The 12104-nt window shown below is 43.8% G+C and overlaps 1 protein-coding gene across 2 annotated transcripts in view; it reads right to left on the bottom strand.

Moving 5' to 3' along the window:
- The window catches only part of DMXL1 (Dmx like 1), a 129108-nt gene that overhangs the window by 75303 nt on the left and 41701 nt on the right, over positions 1-12104 (bottom strand). The window lies entirely within an intron of this gene.

The raw sequence follows: 12104 nt of genomic DNA, 5'->3' as shown, positions 1-12104 counted from the left end.
ATCTCATCCACATTAATCCACCTCTGCTACACTACCCCCTTCTCTCATCTCATGCCCTGCACTTATTTCTCTATTCTTTATCTCCTGCTCCCACCCAATCTCATCCACCCATACAAAACCCATTTACACCTACTCTCTTCTCCTCCTATTTCTAGCAGCTGGTGACGTCTCTCCCAACCCAGGGCCCCTCACCTCGTCTGCTCACACTAAAACAACTAGAAAGCATGCAAACCTCATCGAAATACCCTGCAGTTTACCCTCCTGTACCAACCTTCAGTGTGCACTCTGGAACGCCTGTTCCATCTGTAGCAATATTAAAGGACCACGAAAACCAACTCGTGTTGATAGGTCCCCCCCACCCTTATGGCCCCCCTCCTGCCGGGCTGAAGGGAGAGGAAGGGGTTAAATCACTTAGCTTTCTCCAGCGCTGGGCTCCCTCAGAGCTGGGGACTCTCCTCCTCCTTCCGACCTCATCTTGCCGCGCATGCGCAGTTAGTCCATTGCAAAGCATTCTCAATGCTTTCCTATAGATGCTGGCATCTTCTCACTGTGAAAATCACAGTGAGAACCGCCTCTAGCGGCTGTCAATGAGACAGCCACTAGACGCTGGATTAACCCATATGTAAGCATAGCAGTTTCTCTGAAAGCAGGCAGGGTTAACCCTAGATGGACCTGGCACCCACACCACTTCATTAACCTGAACTGGTTTGGGTGCCTATAGTGGTCCTTTAAATCAACAGCCATACACAACCTCTCCATCTCCAATTCCCTCACTACTAGCACTCACTGAGACCTGGCTGTCCCCCTCTGATACCGCTACTCCAGCTTCTTTGTTTCGGTGGACTATAATTCTCCCACACTCAACTGTAAAGGCGGCGGTGTAGGCATCCTTCTCTCCCCTCAATGTACCTTTCAACCTATCCTTTACTTCCTTTGAAGTTCACACTGTCCGCATATTTAAACCCACTCCTTTAAGAATTGCCATCATCTATCACCCCCCTGGTATTTCAAGGCTCTTCATTAAACACTTTTCTTCCTGGCTACCCCACATTCTCTCCTCTAGCACTCCTTCCCTCATACTTGGGAACGTTTACATTCCAACCAACAACCTAAACTGCCCTGATGCCTCCCGTCTGCTCTCTAACCTCCTTCGGCCTCACACAGTGGTCTACTTCAGCAACTCATACAGCAGGAAACACTCTTGACCTCAACTTCACCAATCTCTGTACTACCTCTAATCTCTCCAATGTTCCATTTCCTCGGACCACCATCTGCTGACCTTTGACATCAGCATACCCTGTACCCAAATTTCACCACCCTCATCCCTCCAATCTTGCATAAACCTCCATTGCCTTGATCTCCAGCATTTCTCCACCAAACTCCAAACTCTCCTTTTACCCATCTAAAATTTAACTTGCCCTAACTCTACAACTCCACTCTCTCCTCTCAACTAGACGTCATGGCACCTACATTTAAACGCAGCAAGCATTCCCAACTACAACCCTGGCACACCAAGCTGACCCGATATCTCCAGAAATGTTCAAGAACTGCTGAACGCTGTTGGAAAAAGTCCCACTCTGCACCTGACTTCCTCCACTCGAAATTTATGCTGCGCTCCTACATTCTGGCTCTTTCCTCTGCAAGAATACATTACTTAAACACTCTCATAACCCCACTCTCCAGCGAACCAAAACAACTATTTCACACTTTTAATGCTCTCCTTCACCCTGTTGCTCCCCCTCCTCCTACCACCCTGTCTGCCTCAAACTTTGCAACCCACTTCACTGAGAAGATTTCTACAATCTGGGAAGAGATATCTAACCTCTCTCCCTCCCATTCCAATACATCACCCAACCCCACTCCCTCCGCTGTTCTATACTCATTCGCACCTACGACAACAGAAGAGGTTTCTATTCTGCTCCAGTCCTCCTGCCCCACCACCTGTTCCCACGATCCTATTCCCTCATATATCTCATCCACGCCCTGTCTCCCTCTCACTAAAATTTTCAATCTCTCCCTTTCCTCCGGCACATTTCCTTCACCCTTCAAGCATGCAACCATAATGCCAGTACTGAAAAAGCCCAACCTTGACCCCCAACTCCCCAGCCAACTACTGCCCTATATCACTACTGCCATTTGCCTCCAAGATCCTTGAGAGAGTTGTGTATGCAAGATTGACAGACTTCCTAAAAATCAACTCTCTGCTTGACCCGCTTCAGTCTGGATACCGCACTAGTCACTCTGTTGAAACAGCTGTGACCAAAGTATCTTGCAGCCATTACTCTATCCTAATTCTGCTTGATCTGTCTGCTGCCTTTGACACCGTTTATTATCAACAGCTTCTTCTCATTCTCCGTAATCTCGGTCCACAGGATACTGCTCTCTCCCAGCTCTCCTCCTACCTCTCCCAGCGCTCTTTCATTGTTTCTTTCTCTGGCCTCTTCTCCCCAACCCCTCTCCGTTGGCGTTCCCCAAGGTACTGTCCTTGGTCCCCCTACTGTTCTCTATCTATACTGACTCCCTTGGTAAACTCATCAGCTTCTTTTGGCTTGCATTATCATTTATATGCAGATGACATACAAATCTACCTGTCCTCTCGCCGCCCATCTCTGACTGCCTCTCCAGGATTTCCAACTGGATGGCTGCTCACTTCCTTAAGCTCAACCTGTCCAAAACAGAACTTCTGGTCTTTCCTCTCTCAAGTGTTGCTACTCCCATGTCTGTCTCCCTCCAAGTCAACAGCGCTACCATCACCTCTACCTCGCAGGCTTGCTGCCTAGGTGTTCTCTGACTCATACCTCTCCTCCACCCCTCATGTCCAGTCGATCACCAAATCCTGCAGCTTCCATCTCGAAAACATAGCTTGCATCCGCCCTTATTTAACACCAGACGCAGCTAAGGTGCTGGTCCATGCCACTGTCCTCTCTTGCCTTGACTACTGCAATCCCCTTCTCAGTGGTCTTACCTGTTCCCAGATTGCACGGCTGCAATCTATAATGAATGTGGCAGCAAGGCTTATTTTCCTGTCTGCGGCTCCCTTGATAAAGGCATTTTGCCGAAAATGTTTTTGTTTTTTTATTGACTCTGTCCCTGCTTCTCACTAGGTCTGGTATGCTTTTTTGTATATTTTTTTTTTCTATATGTATTTGTGTTTGTGGGGTTGGATTATATTGGTATCCCATTTTTACGGATATCTTGCAATTCATACATTACACATTTTGCATTTATATATATCCCGAATTTTTCGAGTTGTTGCTTTACAACATGATATGACCTCATATCTTGGTTTTTCATGTAATGAGATATTCTATTAGTGTGTACCCATTGAATAAAGATTTTGTGTGCATATAAACAATTATGGTTGTGCTCCTTACTCAATTTGTATTTGCCCGCACCTCACATGCTTCCTCCCTCTGTCAGTCCCTATATTGGCTTCCAGTTAGATATAGGTCTCAATTTAAGATTCTGGTGCTTGCTTACGAATCCCTACATAATGCTGCTCCAACCTATCTATCCTACCTATCCTCTATAATACACAAGTATGGTCCAGTCGAGGCCACTGCGCTCTGCCAAAGATCTACGCCTATCCTCTGTCCGTACTACCACATCTGATGCTCGCCTCCAAGACTTCTACAGGGCTGAACCTTTTCTGTGGAACGCCCTTCCCACCCAGTCTCCACTCCTTCAAAAAAAATCTTTGAAAACACACTTCTTCAGGAAGGCATAATCTAAACTGTTAGCGGGTTTTCATCCCACCACGTCCCCTAACCCCCACTCTATCCCCCCCATTACTCCTTTCCTGCAACTGTCAAAAATAACCTACTAAGTCTCCCAGTGATTACTTTTCTAGCAACCTATTTAATTTCCCCTACTTTTACCCTTTGTGTCACAATACCCCACTCCCTCTAGCATGCAAGCTCATTGAGCAGGGCCCTCAACCCCTCTGTTTATGTGGTCGTCGAGTGTCTGGAACTAAAATCGGACACTCGACTTCACGAACACCAGTCCAACGAACGCCTGCTTCCTTTCCCCCGAACAGCTAGGAGAGCGCTGTTCGGCAGTTTTGTTCCCACGAACGAGGGGAACTATCGCTACTATGAGCCAGGGGGAGCAGTTTGTGCATTAATTCGTTTTTTCAGACTTCACGAATTACACTGGCAAAACCACCAAAACTTGTGGAACTGCTTTGGGCAGGAGCCTCGTGGGAAGCCGGTCACCTAAGACTTCCATGGAATTCGAAAACCCCTGAACTGATGTGGATGATTTTTGAAGATGTTGGTCACCCAGATCAGGGCTATCAGGGGATATGACTTATGGGTATATTATATGTTTCAGGGTACGTTTCAAGTTTTGGGGAAATTGTCATTTTTCTGCCTGGAGATAATTGAGTTATTACTTTATCAAACCCAATTATCTCCAGGTAGAGAGGAGGTGATTGTATGTTTGTACTGGGAGTGTCACAGTTTCCCCTGTATTACTAATGTAAGGGGTCGACGTGGGAGGTCTCCTTACAAGGGTACTTGCATAAAAGCTATTGTGGCACCATTAAAAGTCTGTTCTGTTACACCCTTCGTCTAGACTTCGGCTGATGTTATTGGGAAGCTGTTATTTCGTATGGAGAATCGCTTATTTTATTTCCCAAACAGCGAGTTATAATAACTCATGCTCTGGCTGTTCGGGAGGAAACTGACGAACGGGTATAGGAAATACCAGCGTTCCTTACACAATGTTATTTAGCATTTGTTTTAAATTACAATGTATCTTTGCAAATTACCTCACTGAGGTTTCGTGAGCAATGTTTTTTTTAACTTTCAAATATAAAGATGTGTATTACCGGCCTTTGATTTGTGTCCTACAGGATATGAGGTTTGTTTTTAAAGATTTTTGATTTAATAAAGTATAAAATACTTTATTTTTTATTTTGCAGCATTTAAGAGCTAGTTTTTCACAGTCTGGCATCAGTATGTCCACAGTCCAAATTGTGTTATTGGGTGGTTTGTTTAATATGACATATAGTTTTATGAAGGTTACATTTATTTAATCTTTTAGAGGCTGGTATACACAATAAATAAATAATAAAAAAGACCAATTTGTAAAAAAAAAAAAAAAAAAAAAAAAGGATAACGCTAATCTGAAAACCCTTTAACTCAGCTAGTTAGTTTGGCTTTGCTTGGTTTTTGTAATCTGTTTTTAAAAAAGCCACAATGTGCTGAAAAAACACCATCATGCTAAAATGACCAAATGAAATTTCAGTCCACACAAGAGGGAGGAAAAAAACAAAAATAAAACCTAGCAATAAATAAATTTATCATATTGAATAACAGAGACAACATGACCTAAAAGTGCCAGCTATACTCCCATCAAACATTAAATAGGCCCCAAGTCATTCAGTTAGTGGTTATATATTCTGCTGAAGCTCATGAGCAATGTGAGGATTACACAAGCACATGCTTTCCTGAACATTTATGATAATATTAATCACAGCCATGTTGTGCTATATTATAACATTGACACAGCCATGTAACACTTGCTCTACAAGATTTAGTGCAATACATCTAGGCATTTTACAGCATTTCATTGTTGGTTTCACTAGTTAACATTCACGGCATTATCAATAAAGGATAGAATAAAATGTAAATCATCGAAGCACAAAAATAAGTAGTGTTAGCAACACACTTCATTCTTATCTCTGTTGCACATCTTCATTTGGGTGAAAAATTTTTGCAAAGTCATGATAAAATATTAGGAATTCTCATATTTCGAATGTTGAATCAATATGTAACAAACACAGATATCCTCCGAATGCAGATATAGTTTCAGTGCTAGAGCCTCTGGCAATTTAATGAATACACACACATAATAGGATCAATATTGAACACTGGGACCATGACTCTACTTACTTAATAGGATTCAGCTATAAAGTACCGTATTTGCGGTTATTCATAGAGATATGCTCTCTGGGCAACGTCTCCCAGCCATAAAGAATCATTAGAATGTGTTTGATATTGATGATCTTTGCACACACACAGTGTTGACTAACAGGAGAACGAAGAGGAAATAAATTGCATTTGTGCTTCTTTATTCCTCTGAAACAATGTTTAATGGTACAAGGAGGTAGGTGGGAGGGAGAACACAAATAAGGGGTTGAAGGGACAGTCTATACAGTATGATCACTACATGTTAATATAGTGGCTATGATGCTCTATACCCTGGCTGTTGGTCAAACCATTTTCTGAGCAGTCTGACTCAAACCAGAAGTCTGCTGGGCACTTATAGCCTGGCCCCCTGCTCGACTAGAATACAAAAGTCTCACTGCCATTGGAGAGTGAAAATGTATCCCTAACAAGTAAAAATCCCTCCAGGCTTGCCATGGCAAGTCAATTTTAAGGCCTTGCTAGTAGCCTATTTGAAATTTTAGGCTCTATCAGAACTATCAATTGACAAATTAATTTTACGGTAAACTGATATGTAACTCATAAGCAGGAGTATGACGAACACTGAAGTAGCGGCAAAGCCTTGGAATTTTCAGCAAATGCATGAGAATGCAAATACAAGGATCATATTTTACTTTTTAATGCATTATCTATAGAATACATAAAAACCTAACCCGAAGTGTTCCTTTAATTTGATGTCTCACACTCAGCCTTTTGAAGCAGCCAGGAATTATCAGTGCCATCAGAGAGATTTAATAAGGTAATGGGGAAGAATATTAATGCAAGTCAGATCAAGACTGCTGTTCCCAGTCAAATAATCACTTGGTACGTTTTCATATTCCTTTTAATAGGTTTTCTCTGTTGTGGACATTAATGGAGTCCATAGAGGTTTCACTTTGTCACATAAAACTTATTTTAACATTTACAAATCATATTTTTCATGAGAACAAAACAAAGAAAGTGAATAATTTTAAACCATAATAAAAATACAACATTCACTTTTTTTCTGGTATTTAATATTTCTGCTATTTATAATACTCACACAGTGTTGGAATTTTACTTAAATTCCATCACAGTCAAAAGATATACTAAGAATGTAAGGACTACTTTGCCTTCGTACAGGGCCGGTGCAAGGATTTTTGCCGCCCTAGGCAAAAAACTTTTGCCGCCCCCCCATATGTCCTGCCCACCATGTGACATCACAATGCCCAACGGCAGTCTTCACAAAGTGTCTGAAAAGACAGTGTGTTTACATTAAAAAGCCTACAGGCACAGGCTATAGACACCAGCACCACTACATTATGCTGTAGTGCTTCTGGTGACTATAGTATCCATTTAATGTGAGGTAAATTAGAGATTAGTGCCACTAAAAATATATTAGATTGCCTACTTACCACCAGATGAGGACAAGAGGCTGATGATGGGCTCAGTCTGGCTCCACAGGTCTGGTGTAGAAGAGGCTCTCTGGAGACTGTTTTTAACAGTGCTCACAAATATTAACGAACAGGAAGCAGCTCCATTTTTTTAGGGCCCCTTACACAGCTCAAGGTCTGGGCCCCCAGGGGGCATACGCCTACAATGCCCACCCATAAATCCACCTACATGGCCCATCCATGAGTTGGGGATGTTTTATGTGTGCAATTTGTGTAAGGGATGTAGTGTGTGTTTGCGTGTAAGGAATGCATTGTATGGTTCTGGGTGTGGGTGTGGGTGTGTGTGTGGGTGTGTGAGGGGTGCAAGGTTTGTTTCTGTGTATGTAATTGAATGCAGTGTGTGTCTGTAAGGGGTGCATTCATTATGTAAGAGAACGTAAGGGATGCATTGTGTGTTTCGGGTGTGTCTGTGTGTGAGTAGGAATGCATTGTATGTTTCTGTGTGTGTGTGGGGGGGGATGCATTGTGTATGTGTGTAGTGTAAAAGAGAGGGTTTGTGGGGTAGGATAGGAACTGAGAGGGGAACAGCTCTTTATTTTTTAAAAAAAAATTCATAGTGCTCTCCACTCCGGTCAATTATTGATTTCCCCTTCCCTTCTGTCCCTCAGTGTTCTCCCCTTCTGTCACTTAGTGTTCTCCCTTGGCCCCCTGTCCCTCTGCAGTCCCCCCTTGGTGGTATTCTCACACCCCCCTCCCCCCCTTAGTGGTCCTCCCTCTCCCAAACCCCTTAGTAGACCTTCCCCTACACCCCCCGGCCCCACCCCCTTAGTGATCCTTACCCTCCTCCCCTCTCCTTAGTAGTCCTCCCTCCTTACCCCCCTTTGGTGGTCCTTCCTCTCCCAAACCCCTAGTGGACCTCCCCACCCCTGCCCCCCCCTGTGTTCCTTCACCCCTTCCCCCAGTGGTCCTTACCCTCCCCTCCCCTAGTGGTCCTTGCTCCCCCCTCCCCTCCCATAGTGGCCCTTGCTCCCCCCTCCCCTCCCATAGTGGCCCTTATCCTCCCCTCCCTCCCTCCCTCCCATAGTGGTCCTTATCCCCCCCTCCCTCCCATAGTGGTCCTTATCCCCCCCTCCCTCCCATAGTGGTCCTTATCCCCCCTCCCTCCCTCCCATAGTGGTCCATATCCCCCCTCCCTCCCTCCCATAGTGGTCCTTATCCCCCCCCCTCCCTCCCTCCCATAGTGGCCCTTATCCCCCCCTCCCTCCCATAGTGGTCCTTATCCCCCCCTCCCTCCCATAGTGGTCCTTATCGCCACCCTCCCATAGTGGTCCTTATCGCCACCCTCCCTCCCATAGTGGTCCTTATCCCCCCTCCCTCCCTCCCATAGTGGTCCTTATCCCCCCTCCCTCCCTCCCATAGTGGTCCTTATCCCCCCCCCTACTCCCTCCCTATGTGCCAGATACTGCAGGACCATCAGGAGAAATCGCTAATTCCCCTGATGCTGAACATGGTGCAGACAACGGAGTTCCCCCTAATAATTTTTCACCAGACATCCCAGAGTTCACTGCCAATCCTGGCATACAGGCTGACCTGTCTGGCTATCATGCGCTGGATTGCATGCAGCTGTTTCTTAAGGATGATATTTTTGGGGAGATAGTCATCCAGACTAATCTGTACGCTGAGCAGTATCTGCAGCACAATCAAGAGTCTCTTATCACCCAGGAAAGAGAGATGGAACTTAACCAGTGTGCCAGAATTGAAACAATTCTAGGCACTGGCAATGCTAATGGGGATAATTAAAAAGCCCACCATTGAAATGTATTGGTCTAAAAAAATAAAATACAAATAAAAAAAAACATTTGCAATATTTTTTCCCAGACAATGAGTAGGGATGGATATGAAAACATACTGCGATTTATGCACTTTAGTGACAGTATGATCTTCTATATAAAATACGTCCTCTAATTGCCCACTTTAACAAAAAAATTCTATTGACAAATCCCTCATGAAGTTTAAGGAAAGACAGAGGTTTAAATAGTACATCCCATCCAAAAGATCCCGATATGTTCATCCTAACACAGAGGGGGGCATCAGAGGAGCCTAGCAGAAGAATGGAGGAAGGTCACTTCTGCTTCAATATTCCATCAACCCCCAAAAAGAAAAAAAAACAGAAAAGGTGCAGGGTGTGTTACAAGAAGAGCATAAGAGCTGAGAGCAGTTATTACTGCCCTGACTGCCCCTCTCAGCCCAGCCTATGTATTGGCCACTGTTTTAAAATTTTCTACACCCAAGCCGAATAAGTAAACCGGTTTTGGCATGTGATTTTAGTCATCTGTCTGATTGCTTGGTTACCGAATCTTGGCTTTGACTCCCGTTTATTCTGTCTTCTCTGATCCTTGACCTTGGCTTGTCCTATCGTTGTTCCGTTTCTCTTTACTCCTTTGACCTTGACTATTCTCTGCTTGTAGAGCCCGGCCATTCTAAGGACCGGTATTACAAGTTTCTCTCTCTCTGTGTTCTCGCTCTTTGTGGTCTGTCTGTGTTTTGGTTCCAGGATCCATGACAGCGGTGCCTGTGATGCGGATTACTGGGTACTACCCCCTGATATATTTACGCCAAATATTCCCCCTTTTACAGCAAATAGTATGCACTTGTTCATAATTTGAACTGATGAGCTGCTTATATTTAAAAATAGATGTGGCCTTTGAGAGGTAATTTGCAATCCTGAGCTGCTAAATTGAGACTTGGGCCTAGAATCCACTTTTGAAAAATATGAAATTGATGTGTCTCAAATGTGCCCCTACAACATCCACATATCCCTGAAAAAGGTACACATGTGGTTATTGTTGTACTAAGACGATATAGCTGAACAACATACTAGGTGTTATACTGCCGTAGCACAAAAGGATTGTAAAATATACAGTAACATCTCCAAGTGTGTGTCAAAAAGGCAGAATAAATGGTAATTGCTACTAGACTTCGTACAAACTAGCAAAAAAAATGATCCTACGCTAAGGTTTAAAATATGCCTTTTGAAAAATCCTGGGGTGTCTACTTTTACAAATGGTATGCCTATGTGGGTTTTTCTTAACAATCAAAGTACTATAACACCCCATATTGAAACATAGGCCCATCAAATCAGTCTCAAAATTCTACTGTAAATATTGAAATGGACAGGTCTCCTACATGACTCTGTAGCTTCACAAAATAGTGCCATAGACATACAATGGGGATATTGTTGTACTCATCAGATGTAGCTGAATACAAAATAAAGTTGTGTACAGGAATAGCACACACCCACCTTACGAAACACACATGAGAAGATCTTTGTTATAAGTTTGTGTGTCAAAAACCCCCCAAAAAACACAATTTAACTCCAAAATTTAGCAGAGATTGGCGGTGAAATGGCTACGTAAAAAGTGTCAAAATAACCTTAGGTAAACAGCCTGTGAGGTAATTATATATATATATATACACACACACACACACACACACACACACACACACACTTGTGTGTGGCAATTTTGTTTTCTTTTATGGCTATCAAGCTTACGTGAGAAACATACCAAATTCTAAAATCGCTCCACATTAAAAGTTTAGTTTACTCCTTGTGTTTTGTGACCTGGAACTACCAAAAAAAAAATAAAAAAATACCTTAAAATCCTAGACACATATTCTGTAAATCAGAACAACTAAATTTATTTATTTTTACTTCCCTTAACCTGCACTAATTATGCACACATTATTATTGCAAAAACTGTAAAAAAAAAATTAAAATAATAATAATTTTTTATAAATAAGCATTTATATATGAATATTTTACATTAAATTAAAGCCCTTTTTGTGCTTTAAAAAAATGGTATATAGGGGGGCGGGGCCGGACCGCCATGCTGATCGGTCGCATGGCGGAGAGGCTCCGGAGGAACCAGGCCTTTAAGCCACAATAAGCAGATAATCTCACCTGAACGGAGCCTGACAATACCCACACAGCTGTGGGAGAGGTTGCGGATCCCCAAGATCGGGGGTTTCGGACCCCCCACGGGAAGCACGAGACTTTGGGGGTTGCGGCCTACCCTGGGGGGAGCGGGGTGGACGGCCGCTGCCCTGTCTCCCCACCACACTGCCACACGCTAGAAGGATGGGGGCTCGCCGGCCCCGTTTCCCCCACTCTGGGCCGGGGGGGGGGGGTCATCCCGGTCCCCACTGGGACGAAACCGAGCCGACTGAAGGGCCGACTAAAGGGCGCTGAACACCCAGGTCCCACAAGCAAAGATGGCGGCGGCGCAGAGCACCTAACCAAACGCTCCGGCAAATTAGAACCAAGCCGCTGACCTAACCAAAGGGCAAAGCGGGCACGCAGTGAACCCCGGCTGGAGAGCGAAGGGACCAAGAGAACCACCGGACCCTCTGCCCGCAACACGCGCCTCCCTGGCCGACATATGCAATACTCACCTAAGATGGCGGCTTGTGGCATTGTGGCATTGTGAGTTTGATGTAATTTTTTGCACTACAAAAATAAAGAATTTAAAAAAAAAATGGTATATAATATGTGTTGGTGCAATAAATTAGCTAAATGCAGAATGGAAGTTGAACACAAACAGCAAAAATTGCTTGTGTCATTAAGTGCGAGACAAGCTTTTGAATCTGTGTCCTTAACGGGTTAATTTCACAATTAATTTTTTTATTTTAATATTTTAAAAAATATTTTCGTATTATTTTTTTAATTGTTATATTTAATTTTATTTTTGTCCCCCCTCCCTGCTTGTTAGCTAGCCAGGGAGGGGGGCTCTCATTCCCT

This window comes from Pelobates fuscus, chromosome 5 (genome assembly GCF_036172605.1).
Source record: "Pelobates fuscus isolate aPelFus1 chromosome 5, aPelFus1.pri, whole genome shotgun sequence".
NCBI lineage: Eukaryota > Metazoa > Chordata > Amphibia > Anura > Pelobatidae > Pelobates > Pelobates fuscus.
The sequence above is the reverse complement of the archived record's forward strand: the minus strand, read 5'-3'. Positions and strand labels throughout refer to the sequence as shown.